Raw genomic sequence first — 17694 nt, 5'->3', positions numbered from 1 at the left:
TGCCATGATTTCAGATTTAAAACTATGATGTTTTGTTGAATATTAGAGTGATTTGGATCCAATCTAGCAAGTTGTAGATACGTATTACATGTCTTGATCCGCATACCCCAAGGTGATAATAATTGGGATTCTTTCTGGTGATTACCGTAGTTTGAGGAGTTCATGTATTCTCCATTCTGATAATGCTTTGTTCCGGTTCTATATTAAAATGAGGCTTTAATATACCTTAGTTCCCAATAGGACCGTGCTGCCATGGGAGGGTAGGACAAAACATGTCATGCAAGTTCTTATCGCAGGCATGTACGACTATAGAAGGAATACATGCCTACATTATATTGACGAATTGGAGCTAGTTCTGTGTTGCCCTAGTGTGTAAATATTACATTATCAATGTCATCTAAATCATTATCCATCGCTGATCCACGTGCCTACACTAAATCTTGCTAAGTCAGTACTGTTGATGCTGCTAACACACCTGCTACTCAATTCCTACTGTTACCACTATTACCAAAATTACTCCTATCACTATTACTATAACTACTATAATTTGTTGTGCTACTAAAACCTTTCTACAGAGAAATATCCTAGGTGTGGTTGAACTCACAACTCAACTATTACGGACTATAAATATTCTTTGGCTCCCCTTTTGTCGAATCAATAAATTAGGGTGAAATACTGCCCTTGAAGGCTCTCGTCATCCCCTATACTTGTGGGTTATCAATTATTACTCCAAAAGTATCCTAAAATAATAATATAGTAGCACAGAACAATCAAAAATTATAGACACATTGGAGACGTATCAAGAGCTAAGCGAGAATTCTTAGAAAAGGCCCTTCCACCCGGATTTTAACGTAATCACGATGAAGATATTAAAATGATTGGTAGTTATCCCATTGAATCTTTATTTACTAACCTGAAGATAGATGATAAAGGGACTGGAGATGGGTCAAATTTAGATATAAGGCATCGCGTTTGTTCGAAGGGTGTTCATTCTAATGATAAAATGGAAAAAAATGGGTTGAGAGAGGTCAAAACTTTAATTAGTGATGTACCACTATATTGGATTACGAGGACTTTAATTATGACAGTTGAGACTTAGTAGAATGTATTTCAATTTTTTAATCCATTATTAGCTAACACAATGCCTATGAACGAAACATGGCTTTTCCTAAACATATAGTAGAAGCGATGATAAAAGCATATGATGAAAAACTTGAAATAGAAGCTTCCATACCTCGAAAATTTCATTATGGATGGGAACCTACTATCAAATTAAAGATTAAAGAATATTAGTGCAATCTATGTGTGACCTTGGTGCTAGTGTTTTAGCTATATCTAAATCACTTTGTGATGTGCTTGGTATCACCGATACTCAAGATTGTTCCCTTAACTTAAATCTTGTGGATTCTACCATCAAGAAAACTTTGGGTAGAATAAATTATGTACTTATCCTTGCTAATAGGAATTATGTGTCTATAGAATTTATTGTGCTTGATATAGAATGCAATCTTTCTTGTCCAATTATACCTATAAGATCTTTCTTATGAACTATAGGTGACATTATTGATATGAAAGAGGGAAACATAAGATTCCAATTCCCATTAAAGAAAGGGATGGCACACTTACATAGGAAGATAATAAAATCACCTTATGAATTTATCATATGGGATACTTATGGATTGAGTGCCAAATATGAAAACACTCGATCATATGCATCATGCCTAGCTAGGAGCGTAAAACAATAGAGCTAGTTGGGAGGAACCCAATAGTTATATTATTTTCTTGTTCTACTCTCTGTTTGTTTGAGATAACATGATTATTTATACTTTAAATATTGTGTTTTTATGTTTTAATTAGTGTTTGTTCCAAGTAAATCCTTTGGGATTAATTTGGATGATAGTGGAATTGATGATGTGAAAAAAGACAGACTTTAGCCTCTAGTGCAGGATTTTTGGTTCTTTGTCGGAGCATGATAAGTTCTTGATTTTTTACATCGTATTACTATTCATATTCCCTGGATTTTCGAATTGTTCAGAATTTTAAAAGCTATGGAAGTGTAATTTCTCTATAGATCATTACACCTATTCTATTTTAGACGGATTCTATTTTTGCTTGCATAGTTTGCTTCTTTTGATGATGCTATGGATTGTATCGGGGGTACAAGCCATGGAGAATTTAGAATATGGTACCTTATGCAATAATAAAATTTGAATCATTGTATAGCAGTACCTAAAGTAGTTGTCATTTTTATTATACTAGCGGATCACACAAAGGTTTGTGTTTAGTCTTATGTGCTGAAATTTTGGGTGCTAGGATGAAGGAACAAGGATATGCAAAGAGTCTAAGATTAGGGATGCCCAAGGCACCTCAAGTCAAATTCTAGGAAGACTCAACATCTAATCTTGGGGATGCCTGATATGTCCATTTTGCACCATGTTTTGTTACTATTATTTATAGTGTTTTTATGCATTCTGCCACTTGGTGGAGTAATTATAATGCCTTTTCTCTCATAATATGCAAGGTTTGCATCAACTCACGGAATGCCGACAGATGGATTCTGGACCTATACTGCACATCTCTAATTGAGCTGAAAATTTACAGGGATTTATTTTATAATAAATAAATAAGACTAGAGTGAAGAAGTACCGGAGGGAGAAACTAGGTGCCGACTAGACACCAGGGTGCGCGAGGCCCCTTCGCGCGACCTGATGTTTAGTGGGCCCCTAGCCCACCTATGGAGATCACCTTGTGGTATAAATTCACTTATACCCTAAAAATTTAACAGGAGGACTTTCAGGGCAGGAGCACTTTTGCCCTCTGGCGGAGCGATTCCACCGGAGGGGGAAATCATGGCCATCGTCATCACCAACAACCCTCTCATCTTGGGGAGCCTAATATTCATCAAGATCTTCATCAGCACCATCTTCTCTCAAAACCTTAGTTCATCTCTTGTACTCAATCTTGTATCAGAACCTCAGATTGGTACATGGGTTGTGTTTAGTAGTGTTGATTACATCTTGTAGTTGATGCTTTATGGTTTATTTGGTGGAAGATCATATGTTCAGATCCATTATGGTATTTAATACCCCTCTGATCATGAATATGTTTATCACTTGTGAGTAGTTACTTTTGTTCTTGAGGCCATAGGTGAAATCATGTTGCTAGTAGTCATGTGAACTTGATATTGGTTCGATATTTTGATGATATGAATGTTGTGATTCCCTTAGTGGTGTTATATGAACATCCACTAGATAGCACTTCACCATCTTTGGGCCTAAGGGAATGCATTATGGAGTAATAATTAAAGGGTGGGTTGCAAGAGTCATAGAAACTTAAACACCAATCTAGGCATGTCAGAACCCTAGATTTAGACTTGTTTATCATTGCATTTCATGCATGCATTTTTAATTTTATTTTGAATTTGAATTGATGGGTGATCAAGCCTTAGAATTAATTTCTATCAAAAAGAGCAACATAAAAATTGCCTCAAAGAAGTCCAAGATGTCCCTGGTATTCCAAGAAAATATTGGCATGAGGTAAAACTCAGATCAATATTTTTGGAATCACAAAATCATTTATTTCGGGGCTTTGAAGCAAAACAATATTTATTTGAGTTGGATCTAATTCTGCTACAACAGAATTATAATTCCAATAATTTTGAAAATTTGTGAGTGTCTATGAATGTATGTTATAAGGCCACATAAAAATTATCAGGAGCTACAAAAATGATTTGGTTTTAAATCAAATAAAAAGAGAATTTAATGAAATAGAAAAGATAAATAAAATACAGAGAGAGAGAAGTGGTTACCTGGGCTTACCTCGAGTTTCGGACCAGCCCACCTTGCACTCTCAATCGTCCTCCTCCTCGAGCCAGTAGGCAAAGGAGAGGCATGGCAAGCTCACCGAGCCCCATCGCCACCTCCTACTTGCCTCCGCCAGCGCGGTGCTGAGGATAGGCTCCCAGAGCCGTCTAGTCCCTCCTCTCCTCCTCGTTCTTTCCCGGTGATCCTCCCTCGCATTCATCCGCCATGGACGAAGCCTGCTCCATAGTGTCGCGCCCTTAGCCGCTCCTTCACGCCCTGGGCAGCCCACGACCTCCGTACCGATGCCCACGACCTTCCCTCCAAGCCACGCGAGGACAGGCACTGCGGAGTGCCGCCCCGAGGTTGTCCTCAACCTCCGGTTATCGGAGACAGCAGTCGCCGTTCATCGTCAACAAGCCGTCCCAAGCATGCTTTGGACGTCACTACCTCGTCGTGAGCTTGAGAACTCGTTCCCTTATTCTCGTGGTCGATTTCCTAGTGTAGTCGTTGTTCCCTTAGAGACCTAGATCCCTCGCCACCGGCCAAGTCGCCGTCGTGGCTATGGCCACAGGATCTCGAACCTGAGTGTGTGGTTGTGCTCAGGAGAGGAACAGGTACACATATGAGACTTCGGCTTCTCCACTAGTGCTGTGTAGCGTCATTTTTTACGACACCCGAACGCCGGCTGCCGCGGACAAGAAGACATCGATGATTCCGGCGACCCCGCAGCCATCTGACCCGCCAGATAGATGCAGACGAATGTGGGCTACCTCCTAGTGGTCTCCGCACGTCCAACCGCTGCCAATCTTGCAACTCCGATAAGTCGTCGCCGCTGTTTTGTTCGTCGCTCGTGAAGCTACCACAATGTTTGACGTGGCTAGTCATTAGCCGCCTAATACACTAGTTAATTACCAAAATAGATGCTGACAGTCGGCCCAGCGCTTGGGCAACGCCCGTGTCAACTCGGGATTAAGCATGAGTAAATGATAGGCGGGCCCTACCTGTCAGGTTTGACTAGATCGGGTGAGTTGACCTGATAACATCATGCTAATGTAGTAAAACTTTGTCTGGTTTGAAAACTATTCTGGAAATTCCAAAAAATATCTAAAACTTCTAAAAATACTCGAAAATCAACAATAAGTCGGATGAAAATCAATTATATACGAAAAATTATAACAAAAACCAAAGAATGTGTTTATGACATTTTCATGCATGCTAGAACAACTTTTGTCCTCTGTTTTGGACAAATCAAATAATGATATTTAGATAACCACATATAAAGTTTGAATTTGAACTTTTGGTTCAAACCAACTTCATTTAATATTGTTGCTAGATGTAATAGCTCAAACAACATCATATTGCCAGGTCATGATCATGCATGATAATGTTGCATTTTTGTGAATTAAATGTTGTTCCTTTTCTTTTGCCGGTGTTTGTTCACTCTTGGTAGACGATGGTTCCGACGTTGTGATCGTTGACACCATTGAAGACTCAATGTTATCTTCAGAGCTGTCAGGCAAGCAAACCCCCTTTGAGAATTCTGACAAGCCCACCCTCTCGTTCCTGCTCTCTTTTACTACATTAGGAGAACAACAATTGAACTTTTATATGATGTGGTAGTTGAACCCATTCCTCTGTATGACCTGTTTTTGCAACAGTAAATAGTTGAAACCAGTTAGCATGAGTAGCAACTACTTGAGACCTATTGTTCTTACTCATACATGCTTGCTTACTTTGCCTGCTATGCTTAGAGTTGTGTCGGATCTGATCCATCCAGGCAATGAATTGGAATGGTTGTGATTATGTCCTACTGTGTGAAACCTAACTGTGTGAATCCGTTTTGCTAAAGGTAGCAATGAGGGGCCATGTAGGAGTACATGGTGGGTTGTCTCATTGAAACCGCTCTTAGGACATGAGATCTTGTGTTTGTGTTACAAGACAATATACTACCGCACATTGGGCTCCGGTAACTCTAGCTCTCTCGGCCTATTGAGTTCCCTGTTCTCAGTCCAGGAGTCGTAGTAGTTCGAAACGTTGATAGGTGTGGCACGGCCTGCGAAGTGGACGAACGGCCCAGTCGAGACCTCCTTGGGGCCCTGCTCACAATGTTTGAGGCCATATTGGAAACCCCGGCCGGACTTTCACCATGGGTTCCAATTCAGATAGGTGACCGCCTTTGACGTGAGTCATTGTAAGTTAACATCTGTGGCCGACTCGCTCGCTGCGCTTCCATTTGAAGGTTGCCGAGGTGCATGACGTGCACATGGCGATAAGTGACGGGAGCATATGTCAAAAAGTATACCCCTGCAGGGTGATTCATCTATTCAAATAGCCGCGTCCTCGGATATAGACTACTTGGACACTTATACGGTTCATAGACAACTTAAATGGATACTCTAAAATGTGCAAGATAAGTGTGAGTGCTATGGATTGCCTTCTCGTCGGGAGGATTCATAGTGGTGTATTGGTTTGCTGAATATGTGGACTCGTGTGCGCTATCCTACCTAGAAGAAAAAATTGATAGTCACAATACATGTTAGCCAAGAGTCAACGCTAGAATGCTGCAATAAACTCCAAAATCCCATTTGCTGAGTACCTTTCTACTCATGGTTGCTTAATTATGTTTTTGGAGAAGAAACACTAGTCTCGCTATTGGTTTTATGCGATGTGTTCGATGTTGACCGGATTAGCTTGGGAATCCTAGAGAGAGGTCTGGCTCCTTTGGTATGGTCATTGTAGATTACAGGCTCTTCCGACCACTTTTAGTAGATGTGTGTACCCAGACATGTAACTTCCGCTTGATGTTTGTATGCTCTGAATGTTGGGTCATGTGACCCCCTCTGTTTGTAAAATTATACTATGTTGGCTCTTTAGAGCCTTCTAAATAATTGATGTGATGTAGAGTTATGTTGTGATGCCATGTTGTATCTACACATATAGTGCATATTGTGTGTATGTTTGAAATGCATTGGTATGTGTGGGATTCTACACCTAGTTGTGTTCCTTTAGTAGTACTCTTCACGGGGAAATGCCTCTGTGCTTCCATCAAGCCTTGGTAGCTTGCTACTTCTCCGGACACATTGATTGATCGGCATGTACTATTCTTTGCTGTCGTGTCTATCCCCACGGGGAAATGTCACGCGGTGTAATGGACTCCATGTAGCTTGCTAGGACTCTTCTACACACGCTGTTGACCGACACCTACTTTGCTGGGTTATGTATGCTTGTCCCTGTACGGATGTGCCACTTGGGTTTATAACTAGTCTTGTCGACCCGGGTTCTTTGTCGTTCGAATGCTAGAGATACATTCCTATACGTGAGCCAAAATATGCAAACGGTCCTGGCCAAGGTAAGGTGGCAGCCGTGGAGTTTACTGTGCGTGAGGTCGCAAAGTGATGTGATGTGTTAGAGGCTGGGTTCTTATTACTTAGGATCGGGGTCCCGACGGCGTTGGTATCACAACTTGACTGCATGTAGGATTACCAAGCCAAACTTGTCGATGTTGAGTCTAGAACTGCTTTTGTTATATAAGGGAATTGATTGCATAAGGGAACATAAGGCTCTTTTTACTCCTTTCCTTGTGTCATTGTTATTCCGAGTCACTCTCTTCTTTATCTACGGGGTTAAGAACTAGGCTTTCTCATCTATCTATCATGATGACGAGTTACTATGCTAAAGGCTTATAGGAAAGTTGTGGTATTCCTGGATCGATGTCTCCATCGAAATTCATTGTTTTGTTGTCAGTTTTCATGCAGGTTGCCTCATATTTCATGCCCTTACAGCCGTTATTTTGTCCGGATTATCCAAGGGTTATAAAGTCTGATGCAATTGCAAAATTCTATCCTCTTGGTCCCAATCTATTTTTCCCAAACAAAACAACACTTATTGTGGTATTCGGGTACTCTATATATACCTTGACGTAATTGTTGTACGTGTTAAGAAACCATGTTATCTTAGAGAACCACCCAATAGTCTAGTTGTGTTTTGCGTTCCCAGTATGATGATTCTCGTCATCATTTTCAAAAATAACCCATGACGTTATCTAGTTAGTAGGTATTCTATTTCTGGGTTCGTGAACCCATGATTCATTCTGCTCACTCTTGTTGATAGTGTTTCTCATTCCTTTAGGATGACTAGTAGCTTTGTAATATCCTTCAAGGTATGTGGTATATCATTCTTCCAACACCATGAACTATCATGGCGGAAGTTCTTCATGAACTAAATGATCACAACATGAGTGCTCGTGATGAATTCTCCATTCCATAATTGTGACGCTGCCAATCCTACCTTCCTCCATGGGTTATCCGGAAGAATTATGTTGAACTCGTTCAACATGTTAATTTATGCATCTACAACTCAGTAAAATCATGTGCCCTTGAGTTGCCCCTCTTGAGATGTTTTCTCACCTTCAGCTACCAGTGGATAGTCAAGAGTAGTTGTGCATTTGTGTTCATCGATGCATTTTATTCCTGTGGTCTATCAAGCCATTCTATTTTAGAATGACTGGGAGAAGTAAACTCTAGTACCTCATCCATTTTTTGGATTTGGTCAATCCAGTTGTATTCCGCAGATCAAAATGACAATCCAGCTTTTGTTCTATTCTACATTGGAGTATTACCCTCTTATGTCAGGAATGTTGTGACAATTGCACCATTTCTTACGAACTCTTGATGTAGTGATACTTCTCGCCATCATTATTTATTTCTGGGTTTTCGTGTTGGCTATAACTGGAATATCGACAAGTGAACCGTGATGTGTGAAATCAATACTTCTAGCAATCCTATTGATTGGAAGTTAATGGACAATAATTTCATTCTTAGCATGTTGGTTATTGAATCACCATTCGAAGTTTGATCGTGCTATCTAGTCCACCTTTCCTGGTGCTGTTTTTGATCAATGATTTAGAATTGTATCAATCCTTTGCTCTTTGATCATATCATATCGCCCTAAAAAGCAATATTCTTCCCGAGCTTAATAACATATCGGTGGCTCCTAATATTCCGAATATCTTCTCAGAAGTATTAATAGGTAATTCCTGACTATTATGTTGAGTTCATGATCAAGTTGGGTTTGTCTACAAACCAGCCCTTCTCCAAGAGTCTATGTTGGATACCTGAACTAGTTGGTTGAGCTAAACAACAACTTGGAGAGTTGGAAGATAAAATCTTCATCTGACTTAGTTCATTCCAAAGGGATATCTTTGTGTGTGTGTGTTGAAGAAAGATGATATCTTCATAGATTTATACTTGTGATCAATTGATGACTCTACTGTCTTGCTGAAAATTTGATTTGAGTGTGGGCTAAACTCAAATCAAAATCAGAACCAACGATTTCCCTAATGTTGTTTTACTCGTGGATATCTCCTCGGGCATACACCATTACATCTTTTGGTCTCACCAATTGTATTATTTTGCTCACATAGTTGTGTAATTCCAATTATATGGATATATTAATGAACTCTTGTTGAGCCCATCGGCAACATTTTCATTTTTTCCATGATTCATGATGGACATTAAGCTAGTGTTGGAAACTTTTGTAGGCATTGACTTTGTTGGGGATATTACTCGATGGGTGACCCACCATATTTGGTCGGGTCAGGTTCATGGCGACTCAAGACCCAAGAACACAGAAGGCGTAAGGTGTTCAACGTCATTAGGGCCGGTTGAGCCCATGAGCCCTGAGGGCGATTCAAGACCCAAGAAAAGGAAGGCTCGCTTGGTGGTTTCCTTTCTTGAGACCCACGGTGGGTTAGATATATATTGGTCACGATTCATTATGTGACCCGGACTCTTGTAAACCTAGGGTCTGGACCTATATATAAAGGTGAGTCCCTACGTTAGAAAGATTAAGTTACAATCCATCGAGGGCTAGGTCAGGCGAGTTACGCACCCTTGTAATCGATTCCACACTCAAATATACACAAAGCAGGACGTAGGCTTTTACCTCCATCAGAAGGGCCGAACCTGGGTAAACCCGAGTCTCGCTTCCACTCAACCCCTTTGAGTCACCACCAAGGTGCGATGGCTCCATCACTAAGTCTTTTCCGAGGACATCTGTCCTGACAAAACCACGACAATCTTCATGTCCCGTACATGACGTATATGTTAGACGTAAGAAGTGACTTTCTGTTAATTCATGTGCATTTGAAGCAAGTTGCCATCGTGAATTCGAGAAAAGTTTGTTTTTGCTCCTCCAGAATCATCCCAAGACAACCATGCCCGTGCGAAGTATTCTGTGGTTTGATAAGCTCGCTACGTCCATTCTGTATGAATTTCCTAGCACACCAAGCCAGTAATTGACTTGTTCAAAGTAAATAGGTTCTTTCGTGGGAGCTAATCCGGACTTATGTAAGGACTTTGTTATCCTCCAATGATGGTTCCCAATCCGAACTCTGTAGTGTTTTGCTGTACGATTTTCCATGTGGCTATCATTGTCTTGGACAGTGTGCTCCCGTGTGTCTTGCAATCTAGCTCATGTTTTGGAGTTGACTTCCGTAGTTCATTTCCCGAAATTCTCGCAACATTATCTCGTCGATTTTTGTTGAAAACTTTCCTTTTCAGACATGCTGAGTCCGAAATATCCTATTACTAATCTGACCCTGAATCTCAGGCAGATATGATGGATGGGACATTTCCCAACGACTATAATACTGGTCTCTCTGTAACCCGGTAGAATGATGTCGTGGCTAACACACCTGGTCGGAAGACCTATTATATAGTATCTTGTGTCAGCAACTTTAGTCGTTTCCCCATGAGGACTTTTTATGACTTGTTCTCGAAGTTATTCCTCATGGACCCCCTTTGAGCCCCTGAAGTTGCGGCTTGACACCGATTCAATCGAGTCTGGATATAGGTTCCCTTCGGCAAGATTTATGTCTTCATTGGCATGTTTGGGGCTCCCGTGCCTGAGCCGGACTCCTTAATCGACATCGTCGAGCCGGCCCGGTGCGCCCATCCTGCCAAACGTCAGGTCAGGACACACCACGCCTTCGTTGGTTTTACGCAGGGGATCGACCTGCCGGCTGAGCCGGTGACCAGGAGAACACCCCTGTCAACTCGGACGATGAGTCGTCCATCGGCGACACAAATTCGATCTACCCTCTCCACGAAGGGCGACTTTGGGGATTTCCTGAGGCGGAAATCTCCGAGGATGTCGAAGGACCCCATCGTCAGGTCGCCATCTACATGGCAGGAGCAGCGGCAGCTCAGCCAGCCGCAGCTGGCAACAACGAAGCAGGCGGATCAGGAAAGCCTCAGGCTCTAGCCATGGTGGATTTGGTAGCAGAGATGGCTAAACTCACGGTAGTTACCGTGAAGGCGGAGAACCAGGAAGAGGTCAACGCCGAGTTAGCAAATCTGAGGGAGGAGATGGCCAAGATCCAACGCGAGATTGAAGGCAAGGCTGCTAGGATGGCGACACAACAGGCCCAGTTCGCCGTGGAGACAAAGCGTGTCGGGACCCCGATCCTAAGCCATAGGATTCCATCCTGTAACACATCGCATCTCTTTGCGGTCTCACGCACGGTTATCCCCACGGATGCAGGCTTACCTTAGCCGGGACCGTTTGTGCCTTTTGACTTGCGTATGCAATTGTGTCGCTAGGAATCTAATGACAAAGAACCCGGATTGACATGACCAGTCATAAACCAAAGCGACAGTTCCGCATAGGGACAAGCATACGTGACCCAGCAAAGCAGGTGTCGGTCACCAGCGAATGTAGACGAGTCATAGCAAGCTACAAGGACTCCATTACATCGTGTGACATTTCCCCAACGGGGACAGACACAACAGCTAAGAAGGACACATGTCGGTCAACCAATGTGTCCGGAGCAGTAGCAAACTACCATGGCTCGTTGGATCACAAAGGGGCGTTTCCCTGTAACGAATGCTACTAAAGCCTACGGCTAGGTAATCGAACCCCATACCTATCAAGTACGACACACGTACGCATGACATACCGATATGTATAGATACATCGATGGCATCACAACATAACCATAAACATACAAACTTTATTTAGAAGGCTCGGAAGAGCCACACACATAATATTACAAGGTAGGGGTCACATGACCCATCATCACAAGTCATACACACCATTCTTACAAACCAGCGGAAGATTTAAAGTTGTCTGAGTACAGACATAGGGAAAGATAAAGGCACGTGGCCTGGCTATCTACAGACCCACGCTAGCGCCAGATCGTAGCTGGGATACCAGCTACTCGTCGTCGTCGATGTCTAGGTAGATCCCTCCATTAGGGTCATTAGAAACCTCTGCAACAATTTATTAAGCAAACATGAGTACAAAATTACTCATCAAGACTTTAGGGTAAACTATCTACTCATGCAATGTATCAATAAGGAGTTGTGGGGTTTCATGCACAAGGCCAGCATTTGACTCGTGGCTAGACAATTTGCATTTTTAAATAGTTTTGACAACTTTAGTTTCTGACACACGAGTCCACTAACACCACAACAATACTCCATCGCGGAATCAATTCGTCTCCATACGAAAGGCCGTCCACGACACTCACGCTTATCTTGACAATTTTATGAGTAGACATTTAAGTTATGTATGAACAACATATGCTTCCAAGTAGTCCATATCCGCGGACGCGGCTATTCGAATAGATCATAACCCTACAGGGGTGTACTTCTTCACACAGGCTCCCGCCACTTATCGCCATGTGCACGTCATGCACCTCGGCAACCTTCAAGCGAAAGCCCAGCGAGGGAGTCGGCCACGATCGTTCACCACGCTATTACTTAGTCCAGGTCTATCGCCTATCTGAGGGTAACCCGCACGGAAGTCCGGCCGAGGTTTCCGCCACGGCCCCAAACGATGTGCGCAGGGTTCCCAAGCCCACCATCCGGGTGCCACTTGGTACACCGTGCCACTGCCTACCGCATCACAGCCCACCCCTCAGGTCAGCGCTATGCACGGCCTCTAGCATGACTATAAACACCAGAAACTACGTGCAACTCCTGGACCGAGTACTAAGCGGTTAATAAGTCGAGCGGGGTCATATTTCAAGGCCCAGCATGTGGTAGTATCACATCTTGGATTACATACACGGAACTCAGTTCCTAAGTGTGACACCCTGTTTTTCACCCCATGTTTTCTGTGTTGAAAAAATGAGAGCTTGTTAAAACTTTTTCAAATAATGTTGTGAGTGCAGTGTGAACCCTTGTTTGAGTGTGTGCTTGTTTGTTTGATGACTCAAACCTATGAAAACTTATTATTCTGCTCTCTTCAAAAACCATTTCTCCTTTATATCAGGATCACCTTCATCATGTTGGGATACACTACTAGCTCATGATGCCAAGTGGCACTTCCAACAAAGTTGGTGATCTGATCGAAATATTATTTTCATTCATTAAAAACATAAATTGGTGATTTAAAATATTATTTTCCTATTTTATATCTATGTCTATTTCTAAGGCTAGTAATGATATTCCCATAAGGAAAATTTCTTTCCTGCCTTAGAAAAATCTGAGTAAATTCATGGAAGCTCACAAGGACATATATTTCCCATATATAAGATTTTCAACCCTACTTTATATTAATATTATTTGAGTAAAACCCTGAAAGGAAATTATCTCAATAAAATCCCGTAAAATTACAGGAGCCCTTCCAAACCATATTAGGTGCTCACCTAAATTCTCACCTTGATCCAAGGGGGGGAAGTGCACCTAAAGAGCCCAAAACCCTCTCTGTCCAGAGTAGAGTGGGAACAACTCTATATTGCAAAGTTTCTCCAATGGAGCTGAAACTTTGCAGAGGTGTTTAACACCCCAAATGAGGACTCCACACAAAAGATGAGATTTGTGAGACTCTGTTTGGCCACACTTCCCTTGTAAAGGACAGTACTGGTCATTTTGAGACATTTTCAAGTTTACAAAGCCAAACTTGTTCAATGGAGCTCAGATTTGGTGGAACCCCATGTTTTTACCCCAAGACCAAACCTGTTAAGTTTCATTTACAGTGGTGGAGTGGAAGCACCCCAAGTCACTGTTGAACACCTACTGACAGGAAGGTAAAAACCCTCCTAGCCACTGTTTTACCCAATGTCAAGGCCACAAACTTGCTGGGTTAGAGCACCAGAACACCCTGAGCACCCAGTCAATCAGCCCCTCCCTGACTCCAAGCACAAGTGACAAGAACTCCAATTTGAGCTGCAAGGCAGTACTGGCAGCACTAGTGTTCCTTGCTCCCTTGACCAGCTCGAGCTCCAACTAAGCCACAACGGCTAGGCTCACGCCCAGCAACACTCAGGACATGTAGGACACGTCCCAAGTGCCCAGGGCAAGCCATCATGCCGTGGCATGCCAAAACTGCGCTCTGGGCGCGCTGCAGAGAGCCACCAGCAAGGGGCCGACGCTCCGGCCAGTCCCAACCTCCCCAATTATGTCCAAGCGCTCCCCCGACAATAATTCAGTGCAAAGCTACCCCATGGACCTTCTCCCCCTCGTGCAAGAGCTCAGGCGACGCGTGCCCGTGCGCGCCGGATGCGGCCGAGCATGCACGGTCGCTACGGCTCGACCCCACTTGCTTTCCCTCTGCGGCCGTTGCAACAGGAGGTCCTAAACCACGTCCCGAACCCGTGGTTTCGCGGCCAGCACCTCACTCTGCTTGCACGCGCGCCACGGTGAGTCACCGGCGCACCCGAGTCGGGTCACCTTCGTTGGCCTATAGATAGGTCCCCCCGGCACTCCAGCACCCTCCAAGCCGCTTCTGCACAACCTGTAGACACTCCCTAGCCGCCCAATTGAGCTCGCAGAGCCCCGGTGCTCGAGATCGACCGAGGCCCCTCCGCCTCGGAGCTCCGGTCGATCTCCGGCTACATGTCGGCACCTGCGCTGCCGACCTCCCATTACACTCCCCTTGACACCAGGAATATTTCCCCTAACTTCCCCGAGTGAATCCGTGCCCCTAGGCCCTAGTTCAACACCAACCCGAAACCCTTCCGCCACGAGCACCTCGTCGCCTGCGACCCAGACCACCTCCGGTGACGTCCCGACCATGAGCAGGTAGGCGGAGGCACGAGGGACCCATTCCCATTCCTAGCTTGGCCTGAGGACAATGGCAGCCTCGTCGGCGTCCATCTCCACCTCTCTGGCTGGAGGTAGGAAAAGGACCCGACAGGTGGAGCCCACCTATCGGTGTCCTGGGGCAGCCAGCGCACGCAGCCGTTGACGCTGACCCCATGGGCCCGCAGGTCAGTTTTGAACCTGGCCCGCGCGCGACTAGTGGCGATGCCTGCTGGCTGGGCCGACTGGATCCAACCCCCCTGGCCTTTTTCTTTTGTTTTAATCCAGAAAACTAATGATTTTTATAAAAAGATTTAGCCAGTAGAAAAATATAATTCTTCCACGAGTAATTTTCTAAAGATGAGTAGTATTTGATTCTGTAATAGTTGACATTTATCAAAAACAGAAACTATTTTGATATAATAAAATGATACTAAAAAGCACTTGTTTGCTTCTGTTTGCTTTTAAATAAATATGCTTAGCTAATAAAACAATAGGAAACATTTTTCAAAATAATAAACTGAATTTATTTAAGCCTTGCAACATTTTTAAAAGCACTTTGTGATCTGTTTTAGTGAGAGCTAGTATTTATTTATTCCTTTCTCGACGGTAGAGTTACCGAGTGACGGAGGATCCGGAGCGGAAGACCTCGAAGACCCCGGATACCTATCTGACCAAGGCAAGCAGCCCTTTTGCCATGACTTAAGTATATAAAATGATGCATGCTAGTATAGCAAGTATTTTCCATTGCATGTGATCACGGTGCCGGTTCATCATTGATGTGATGGTACCGAAGGCTTCTTCGAAGCACTTGCATGTTGTTAATGATATTCACATGGTTCCTCGGAGCACAAACATGATGAGCTGACCCTACCATCTACGAGGATCATGCTACTGTCATGTTGGCTAGTAAAGTAGAATCATTGCATTAAGCTTGACCCTACCCCGTGAGGGTCATGTTAATATCATGTGGACAATTAATGTTAAGGCGTATTATCTCAAGCATAATGATGAGTTAAATAAAGAGTTTATGAAAACCCCGTCGGGTGCCACTAATGCCCGAGGGTGATGATGAGTTGGTGATCACTTTTGGTGAAGTGATGCACCGGTGATTTTGGTGTGAGTATGGTTTCGGAAATGGATTAGATTTATGATGTGTCGACCGTCCCATCCTTACGAGTACGACCACGATACCCCTTTATGGGACGGGGCTTTGTTGATTACTCTCGTCGGTGCTAGCAAAGAGCCACATTACTAGTGGCGGGAGTGATCGATGTCACTCTCATGATGGGGTCGTGCCAGGTAGGACGACTATGCCATTATTATGAGTTCCAGGCACACCATTGGTCCCTGCATGGTTGTTACAGTCCAGAGTCGATGCTCGTAAGACGTACAACATGTGGGCTGGGTACCAATCGAGTGGACCTCTTTGTCTAGTATCGTCAGGGGAAAGATGATGATCGGGTACTTACCTCGGGTATATGTGATATATCGCGAGTCGTGGATGACACGGAAGTTTCCCGTTTCTCGTGGGTCTAGCGTACTACCTCTGGAGAGTGTAAACTATTCGAATAGCCGTGTCCACGGTCAAGGACAGTTGGGTGGTGCTGCTTAAACTACGTCCAGTGTTTCCGCATAAACCAAGTGTGTGTGCGTGGTGTTAAAAAGGTGTTGTTATGATAATCACAGTAATATGATCAAGTTCGGTGACTTGACATATAGGGTAAACCCGGATGGTTTAGCCCTCATTAATACCTTGAGGATATGACAAGTCCGATGACTTGGCATACAGGGTGAACCCGGTGTGTTCAACCCTTGACATATATGTCAATATCAGTAACCTGATCTTCAAAAGTAATTCTTTAACTTGTTGCACATACCTGATCATACCACCACATTGCATTCCACTAAAAGATAACTGTTATTGTTATTCCTTACCATATATATTCATATCATGGGCTGTTTGCGAGTACATTCAAAGTACTCATTGGCTTGCCACTTGTTATGTTATTGACCAGACATGGAAGGACCGGAGTTTGGCGATGAATACGCTGTCGGAGACGAACCTGCGAGCTAGGACGCTTCCAAGTCAGAATGCCTGTCGGTGTAGGCTTGATGGCATGGGCACCGCTTAGCCCTTACGTGTTTCTGCTACTCAATGTATCCGTTTAATTTGGCTTTAGGCCTTGCTCTTGAACCCGACCTTCGGGTCGTTCGATGTAATAAATTCGCTACTTGGATGTAAGACTCTATTATTCAGTATATGTGTTCAGTGAACATTGATCCTTGGGGTCACTGGGCACGGCGAACTCGACTTGCCAGTCGGGGTCTCCACAGAACTGGTATCAGAGCCATCCTGACTATAGGAAGCCTTAGATAGCATGGACGTTAACCGAGAACGTCAGAACGCCAGCCTTGCGCAAGACTTTTGCACATACAACCGTCTGACTTGTCTCCTATGCCTTGTAGATGGCTGCCGTACCTGAGACGCTTCTGGAGACCGGCTTTCCACTACTTCTGGTGGATTGTCTTGAGAAGTGCCACGTACGACGCACGCCCATCTTCCTCTACCACGAGCACTGGGTCAACGCCAACACCAAGGAATATCACGTGGACGTGATAGTGAAGGCTAATGACTCCCCGTCTAGTTGGTTCTTCGAAGGACCGCAGATGGGAGAGCTGATGTTGGCAGTAGAGATGGCTGCACGAGAGGTGCTTGTGCAACTCCGCAGCATCCTCCCTGAGATGGCTAATGAGCCTGTCACTCGTCACCTACCTTTCATTAAGGAAGGAGTGGATGGGAGTTGGACACTCACCCAGCCATGGAGGATGGAATGCCATTAAGGTTTCACACCTACTTCAGT

The sequence above is a fragment of the Hordeum vulgare genome, chromosome 2H (genome assembly GCF_904849725.1).
Source record: "Hordeum vulgare subsp. vulgare chromosome 2H, MorexV3_pseudomolecules_assembly, whole genome shotgun sequence".
NCBI lineage: Eukaryota > Viridiplantae > Streptophyta > Magnoliopsida > Poales > Poaceae > Hordeum > Hordeum vulgare.
The sequence above is the reverse complement of the archived record's forward strand: the minus strand, read 5'-3'. Positions refer to the sequence as shown.